The sequence below is a fragment of the Nuphar pumila genome, chromosome 7, assembly GCF_984573655.1.
Source record: "Nuphar pumila chromosome 7, dmNupPumi1.hap1.1, whole genome shotgun sequence".
In the NCBI taxonomy this organism is placed as follows: Eukaryota; Viridiplantae; Streptophyta; class Magnoliopsida; order Nymphaeales; family Nymphaeaceae; genus Nuphar; species Nuphar pumila.
Window position 1 is genome coordinate 94,831,903 of NC_143255.1, and position 9,362 is coordinate 94,841,264.

The window sequence follows — 9,362 nt, forward strand, 5'->3', positions numbered from 1 at the left end:
CAATCAGTTGTATCAAATATAAATCTTAACATTTGTTGTTATTGAAGGTACAACACTATTGAGTATAAGTCACTTTCTTTTTATATATTTTTAGATTTTTTTTAGATCAAACCTTATGGATGTAACCTAGAAGATTTGTTTAGTAGAAAATGAGTTTTGAATAAAGTGATTGTGACAGAAAAGCATGTTTTTAAGGGCTTAAAAAATAAATGGCCTGCAATTTACAAAAATTTCATGACTCAAAAAATCATATTTTTTAATTGAAATAACACAATCCAAAGCTTGATCTTTACCCAAAAAACTATGTTGAACATAATCTATGTGGTCAAGTTGAGTTAAAAAATCTTAAAAATATGATTTTCAGATCAATAGTTCCCTGCCTTCAATAGCACCAAAATATTAACCCAAATTTAAAATAACTTTTATTTTTTTCTCTTCCTAGTCTCAGAAGTCTCAAAATTTCACCCGAGGGATGCTTAGATAAGATGTGTCATTAATCTTTTGTTCTTTCTCAACCACAAGTGGTGCAGAAAATTATTTGTTTAATTTAATGTTTTAATTAGATTTTAATAAAAAAAATCATTTTACAGATGTACATATTATTTTGTAGCTATTCATTTTATTTTTGTCATAATAAAAATTTTAGTGTTAAAACTCCCTTATCTTGAGACAAGCCATATGAATGGGCACCTAAATTATTATTATTATTATTATTATTATTATTATTATTATTATTATTATTATTATTATTATTATTATTATTATTAAGAAATCCTCACCAAGAACTAGGTCACTTAATGGGCCTGCCTCCTTGTGAGGTAAAACTCCTGTTTGAAGAAAAAACCACCCAGCCTTACGTGCCCCAACCGTGTTAAAGCAACAACAGCTGCCATGTTCCAGTGGGATTTGATCCTGGGTCTTCAGCTTGACACATGACCCCACTAACTATATGGGTAACCAGCTAGTATTATTGTGTGAATTTGTACACACATGAGAGATTATTCAGTAATGGTGACTTAAGTATCCAATCTGTTGGCTTCAACTTGGTTTGCTTGGGAACACATCTTGGGGCATGTTTTTTTCAATTTAGAAATACAATTATTCGAGCTATGACATTTTTTACATTGTGGGTCATTTATTTTTTAAGTTGTTTTTTTTAAATTTATTTCTAAGTTCTAAAAATCAACAGTTCAAAATATTTGTAAATTTTCGAGGTTCCAAACATCATTTTTTCATAGAAAACACATAATTCAGGTGTGGATTCTTAGTAAATCAACCATGCCCAACACATTTATGGGGCCAGAACCACATAAAAAGCACGGGAGAAGCCCAAAAACCCTATTTAGCATGGACCCATTTTCCTGTATATATATATATATATATATATATATATATATATATATATGTGTGTGTGTGTGTGTGTGTGTGGAGTTGAGATCAGAGGAACGATTAAGTGACATGGCTAAGTGCCACAACCAATCACATGACAGCATTGCATGGGGCTCACAGTTAGAGAGTGCAGGCCCCACATGAAATGCTGTCATGCCATTGGCCATGGCACTTAGCCGCACCCTGGATCCCTGCTCGTGTGTAAGCTTACATGAGCTCAATTGAGCCGAACACCCTATGTTCCTGTTTGACTCTGTTTTTTGCTAAACTAGGTGATCATGGTGCGGTTCATCAAGACTGTTTAACAAACTAGAACGAGCTTTGTGCAAGCCTAACTGACCCAAGTCACAAGAAGCTCAGTTCATTTACATGCCCTGCTCATAGACCAGCCTAGGGCTTTGATGAGTTGAGTTGTTTTTGAGTTATCACAAAACGTGAGGTACAGAGATGGTCCATATTGCAAGCTCTTGTGTCCACACGATAGGCACAAAGGGTGACGAGATAGACGTGACATAAAAGATGTTGTATACGAAAGATGGAAGCGGTCAACTTCCACAGCCTTTGGTGGGGTGTGTCCGTAACTTTCAGAGGTGGGACATGTAAGACAGGACACCACTCATTGTAAAAAAAGAAAAACAATAATAAGTCCATCACACATTGATATGATTGGTCGTTATTAAAAATACAAGGTGATATGCTTAACAAATATTAAAATAAAACATGATTTTATGGATCAACTGGTGCTTTTTGAGAAAGTGCACATAATTGAAAAAATACCACCCATGTCCATTCTTGTAGGAAAAATTTTCCCCATAGATCCCAACATGAAGAGATGGATTTTCATACCAAAAGGCATATCTAGTGGAAAGATGTCAGGCTCATCATAATAAAGCCACGTGGGCCAACAATTTTACCATGGGGTGTAGGAATTCACAGGAGCCAAGCTCAAGCAGAGCTTGGTATGTTCAAGCTCGTCTTACTCATGTAAACTAGTGTACAGGCTCTGCTTGTGTCGAGTATCGAGCCGAGCTGAGCTCGTCTCGAGCTCAGAGAGAGAGAGAGCTGAACCTTGTTGCTAGTGGTGGTGATGGTGGCCACCAACATCTCTCTACCACCTTTTCTCCATCCTCAATCCTCTAAACCCGCTTTCTTTTACTTGGCATCAATGACTTCCTTTACTTGTCCTACCTCTACTGCCTTCCCACCTTGGCTTGGCAAGAACTCATCCACTACAAAAAATCTATGGATTAGTGACAGTCGTAATTCATGGCTAATCCATCACAAATCCGTCGCTGAACAGTTTAGCGATGGACTAGTGACAGATAACTTTCATCGCAACTTTCTAGTCGCTAATTAGCGACAAAACATATATGTCGCAACTTTCGTCGCTAATTTGCAATGGATTAGCAAATGCCATGATTCATCGTGAGGCCGTCACTAATCCACAGAAATTTAGTTTTGTGATAGATACACATCCGTCGCTAATGTAGCGACGAATTTGCAATGGATTATAATCCATCGCGAAACATCGGCGGATTCAATTTCGCAACAGATAAATATCCGTCCCTAATCCGTCGCTAAATTAGAGGTCGATACTAATTATCAACGGATATTATCCATCGCTAATCCATAAAAAAAATTTAAAAAATTATTTGAAATATAAATATCGAAGAAAATTTTCTCATTATAGAATTTATATATCCTGTGTATAAAAAATAAAGTACACATACAAAATACAAATCCAAAGTAGCTGAAACAAATTTAACACAAGATACAAAGTGAAAAAATTTATCGATCCACTCTAATCCTCGTCAAGTTCTAATTATTTACAAGTGAACATATACAAAGAGTTTCTTTTGAAACAACAAGGAGGTGCAACAAATGCAACACATGAATCTAATCATCAACAAGATTCTGATCATCATCCTCTTTATTGTCTCGATATGCCCTTTCATCCATGCCTCCATCAACTCCTCTACGCTGATTATCTCCAACATGCTACAAAATAACAGAAAGGTTAGTATTGATAAACAAAATATAATGAACTAAATTATATGTAATGCACCTAATCTAAGGCAATCAAAGTAACATAAATGAATTACACATAGACTAGCTAGCAATAAAGTGAAGGACATTAACTGAATTCAGATATGTGTTCTAAGACTAATAAAAAAAATTCATAGTGATTCAATGATGCAGATATGTATTCTAAGGTTGTCAAAAAAATATCATAGTGATTCAAGCATGCATATATATGTTATAAGGCTGTCAAATAAATGTGTTATGTATCACAATCATGCATATATGTGTTATAAGGAGTAAAAAAAAAATCATAGTGATTTAATCATGCAGATATGTGTTCTAAGGTTGTCAAAAAACTTTCATAGTGATTCAATAATGCATATATGTGTTATAAGGCAGTCAAACAATTTCATAGTGATGAAATCATACTTATATATGTGTTCTAAGGTTGTCAAAAAACTTTCATAGTAATGAAATCATGCATATATATGTGTTCTAAGGTTGTCAAAAAACTTTCATAGTGATTCAATCATGCATATATATGTTATAAGGCAGTCAAAAAACTTTCATAGTGATGGAATCATGCTTATATGTGTTCTAATGTTGTAAAAAAACTTTCATAGTGATGAAATCATGCTTATATGTGTTCTAATGTTGTCAAAAAACTCTCATAGTGCTTCAATCAAACATATATGTGTTCTAAGGTTGTCAAAAAACTTTCATAGTAATTCAAGCATGCATATATGTGTTCTAAGGTTGTCAAAAAGCTTTCATAGTGATGAAATCATGCTTATATGTGTTCTAATGTTGTAAAAAACCGTTCATAGTGATTCAATCATGTATATATGTGTTATAAAGTAGTAAAAAAACTTTTATAGTGATGAAATTATGCTTATATGTGCTCTAATGTTGTCAAAAAACTCTCATAGTGATTCAATCATGCATATATGTGTTTTAAGGTTGTCAAAAAACTTTTATAGTGATTTAAGCATGCATATATGTGTTCTAAGGTAGTAAAAAAACTTATAATGATGAAATCATGCTAATATGTGTTCTAAGGTTGTCAAAAAACTTTCATAGTGATTCAATCATGTATATATGTGTTATAAGCCAGTAAAAAAAACTTTCATAGTGACGAAATGATGCTCATATGTGATGAAATCGTGCATATACTAGCTTGAAATCTAACGACATGAAACAAATGACATGAAACTTTCATACCTGACATGCACCTGCAAACGAAGTTCCCCTGTCCCGAAAAAAGATGCACAACTCATTATAGACAATGTCAGAAATTTCTTCATGTAAATAGTCATGCACTACATCCTTAACAAGCTGGCAGACACCATCCCAAAAATTAGCAGGGTCAATCGGACATTGAGAGTTGATGCTGGCGGGAGAACTCTGAGAGCTCTGGCTGGAGGAGGCAACGACTGGTGTGGTGTTCATATTACTCCCAAACCCGAACACACGACTCTTTTTTAGTTCACCAGTTACAGTCACCCATGCTGCAGGATCAAAAGGCGGATGCTGAGTGGAGTCATCGCCATATCACTCTACCATTTGTTGCTCGTATGACTCCTACAAAATAATAATTATAGTATGAATTAATAATTAAGAATTACAATGTTCATGGTAAGTTGTCTATTATAATATTTATTAATACAGTAAATACATACCGTTGTCGCTCTCGCCTTCTCTGATACGAACTCTCCCGTGCTCTTACGTTTATGTGTTTCAACAAACACATCCTTGTAAGGCACAATACATTTTTTTTTTGCTTCTTGTGAGGTTAAATGATAAAAAAATTAATTAAAAAGTATGCAACAATACTTATAAATTTGACAATATATATATTGATGAATTACCATTTTCTTCTAGTAGCTCTCAAAAGTCCTAGATCCACCTGTGTATAGATGGGCATCAGGCATCTTCGCTCGGTTTTGTATAGCCTTTGCTGAGTGGTTTCGAAATTCATGGCCTGCCTATTTGTCGCACATTGCATCCCAATAATCTGACCTGATAGTAGGAGGGTCATGGCCCTTCCACTGCAGTAGATCATCTATCCCACCAGATGCTTTTATTGTTGCAGTCTTCATATTATGCAACATGTCTGCAAATCAACTGGTAGACACGTTCTGCCATAGCCGCCTCGCGTCCTGCTCCTTCGTAGTCGCAAAGCGATTTGAAGCTTACAAATAATTTCAGAAAGTTAGTACACATGACTATAACAAAAAATTAACTATGGAACACATTAGCTATGATAAACGATTGTATACCATGAATGAGGACAACAATTTTTCCAACATCTCTTTCAGGTACTCTTTTCATTGAGCGACTGGTCCTGGAAGATGTTGAACTAGTGACTGCTTAATTTTCTGTATTACTTCTTGTGGCTCGAACCTTGCACTGCACATGAATTGGTACACATTAACTATCGATATACACTATTTATAAGATAAGTATTGGATGACCCTCTACACTTTATCCTCATTCATCTCTCATATAAGATCCTCTCTTACTCTCCCCTTTTTATTCCCTTAGCCAACCCATCCACCACCAATTGGTGGTGTCACCTAGCTAAAATCCGACACTACCGAGATACACCATCAGTCCAACTGTCACCCGACACCACCACGCCACCTCTGCCCATCTGCTAAATCGCTACCTTGTTGGTTATGTTGCACACTCGCAGCCTCCACCGCGTTCAACCGCCATCTTTGACAAGTTTTGAGGTACGACACCGATATATATATATATATATATATATAAATTGCATATGATTTCTGTGCTTAAACATAGTTTATTCTTGTAATTTTTATGGATTCATGCATGTTATAAATTGAGTTTTTCCATGTAAATGAACTAGAGAGTTAACCCTTGCATTGCAGAAATCGACCCTCTACCGTTTTTACACTCAGTTGTTGATTCTGAACAAACAAGAGTCGACCCCTGTCAGTTCTGTGTGCATGGACCAGACCCGAGAGTCGACCCACTCTTTTGGAGAGTCACTCTTGGGTGGCCAATTGGACCCTTGTGTTTCTATGTATGGATTAACTGTGAGAGTCTACCCATGTGTGGGTGAGTCGACTCTCAGATGCTTTATTTATGTATTAGACTTTGAAAGTCGACCCATGTCTGGGGGAGTCCTCTTGAGTGTTGTTTTAAGGATGACCTTGTATGGGTCAAACCTTTTTCGTAGGGTTGACCCCTGCCCACTTCAAATGGTTAGATTTTTAGGCTTGACAAGTAAGGGTTGACCCTAACTTTCTGGAGGGTCGACCTTTACTGATTTTTTTTGCTATTGAACCCTTTATGGGTCGATCCTTGTTCTTGATATAATACCTACAATTTTTGAGGAATTTTTATGAATTTTCATAATTTATGATAAATAAAAAATTTTGAAACTTAGGTAGTCACTATGTTATAGGGTTTGTAGGATTTAAAAAAAAAATTAAGTATCAGAAAAATACCCCTACATGCCCAAGGGCCTCATTGACTCTATTGAGTTTCAATTTTTCAAAAATTATTTCAGAAGAATTCAAATTAACTTCTTAAAGAATATTTAAAATAAATAATTTAAATACATGGAAATTCAAAATTTTATAAATGAAAATTCATTTACATTTAAGCCTAATTCAAATTGTATTTAGTGTCATTTCATTTAATTTCATATTTGAATTTGTAAAGAATTGAATTTAAATTTAATATAAATTAATTTAGAATTCATCTAATAGAATGAAATTTGTAACTAAATCAAATTTTATAATTTTGTAGAAGTCTATAGGTGGGCCGTCTCATCCTATGTGGCATCCAATTTAAACTTTAAAATATAAGAAAAAAATAAAACTTTAAAATCAAGTTAAGTTAAAAATTTACTAAATAACAAGATTTGTATTAAAAATTTCCTTTTTTTTTCAAAACATGGCCCCATAAGGAGAGGTGTCACCCTAGAGAAGTTTAGGAAGAGGGTGGCTGGACCAAAGGAAGAAAAAGAAAGAAAGAAAGAAAGGAATATATATATAAGGACTAGTCAACTTGCTTGTCAAGCAAGCAAGTTGCTATTTCAAATTTGGAAAAGGGGTCAACCCCAACCCTTATGGATATACATACAAATATATATATATATATATATATATATATATATATATATATATATATATATATATATATATTACATAACCTAAGCTAACCATATTAAAAAAGAAAAAGAAGAGAATTAAAAGGAAAATGTAGATTTTTGAAAAAAAGGAAACTAGCCTAGATCTAAGATCAATGACTGAGATTTACTCCAGCCCCTGACCCAACCTTAAACACTATAAAAATAGAGGAGGGGCACATGTCCCCCCTATTTGCTTTCCCTTGGTTTTTTTTCTAAGTCTTAATTTTCCTTTCTCTCAAAATCTCTATTTTCTTTTCCTTTTTTCACACCAAAACCTTAGTGTTTTCACCCTTGAATTAGCAAGAGAGGCATTCACATTCGTGTGAGGAGCGTAAGGAGGTCATGGGTGAGGCCGTTGTTCATGTTGAATGGCTGGTTCTTGCTAGAGGAGCGATCTACACATGTAGGAATCGATTTTCACCAAAAAGGTAGGGGGTTCTCTACTCTACACATAAAATGAAATTTGTGGGCACAAATTCCTCTAAATTTTTGTGAGGACAGAAGCCTCCCACATGTGGGATTGGATTACGGTTGTCGAAATATGCATTTGAAAGGGGTTTTCGAAAGAAAACCCCTCTAAAAATTGTTTTTTTCCAAATTCGGGAATAAGGGCTTAAATCAAATTTTTGATAAGTTGTATAAAAAGAAAAAATCTGTAAAAGTTTATATTTGACATAAGGACAAGGGGTTGATTTTGAATTCTCCTTAGAAGAATTTTATTCATCCCCAAAAGTAGCTGAATTTTTGAATTAAAAATCAAAAGGAATCAATTATACATGTTATCGGTTTCTCAAAAATAAAATTCATAATTTTTAAAATTTCACATATTACTTGTTTGTTTTCTTGAAAATTCTAATTAGAAATAGTAAATTAGGTTCATGTGGATGTTCTGTAAAAAATTTGCTGTTTTTCGTTATGTCTATCATGCAAAAATTCGTATTTCATGCTATAGAGTTTCTTAAAAATTAATTCTGTAATTTTTAGAAAAATCATGTTATATTTAATTGTTTTATGCAAATTTAAGTTAAAATTTTATAGAGATTGAGGATATAAATATTTTGGAATTATAACATGATTTTTTGATTTTTATTTATAGAAAAATTACTTGATTTACTTGTTTTTTTATAAAAATTACCGAATCTATTTATAAAGAATAGGCTTCAGAAAGACGGGTCCATTTTTCAGCCTAACGACTGCAAAAACATGACTTGTTTATGGTAAGTAGTTAGAAATATTTTAGATATAGTTTTTATGAATCTTGAAAAGTATTCATGTGAAAAAAATTCAAAAATATGAATTCGGGTGGCCTGTTTTGGCCCCACCTGAATGCATATACCCGTTAATACGTATTTTCAGCCTGACACCTGACTGGTAAATCACTCGTATCTCCTTCGTTCGGAGAAGTTTTAACAAGAAGTTTATTACATTAGAAAGCTAACAAAATTTTACATTTACTGTAAAATTTTGAGCTCTATTTGTGGATTGAGCATTGTTCTGCGATAGTCTAAAAAAAAAGTATAGGTCTACCCCAAAACGTTTGTAACTTCCTCATTCAGATAAAATTTTATGAACGGTTTGCGGCATTGGAAAGCTGACGAAAATTTTTACCAATTGTAAAAAATTCAGTTTTGACATCGAATGAAAAAAAAATTTGTAGTCTCTATAACAGTCAGATAGAATTGGGTTTTTGAGAGTTTAGAATCGGTTTGGTACCAAGTTAACTGTCTATTGCGAACTATATGCATGTATGTAAGTTGTTTTGAATGAATGATCAGTGGTTGTGGACTAT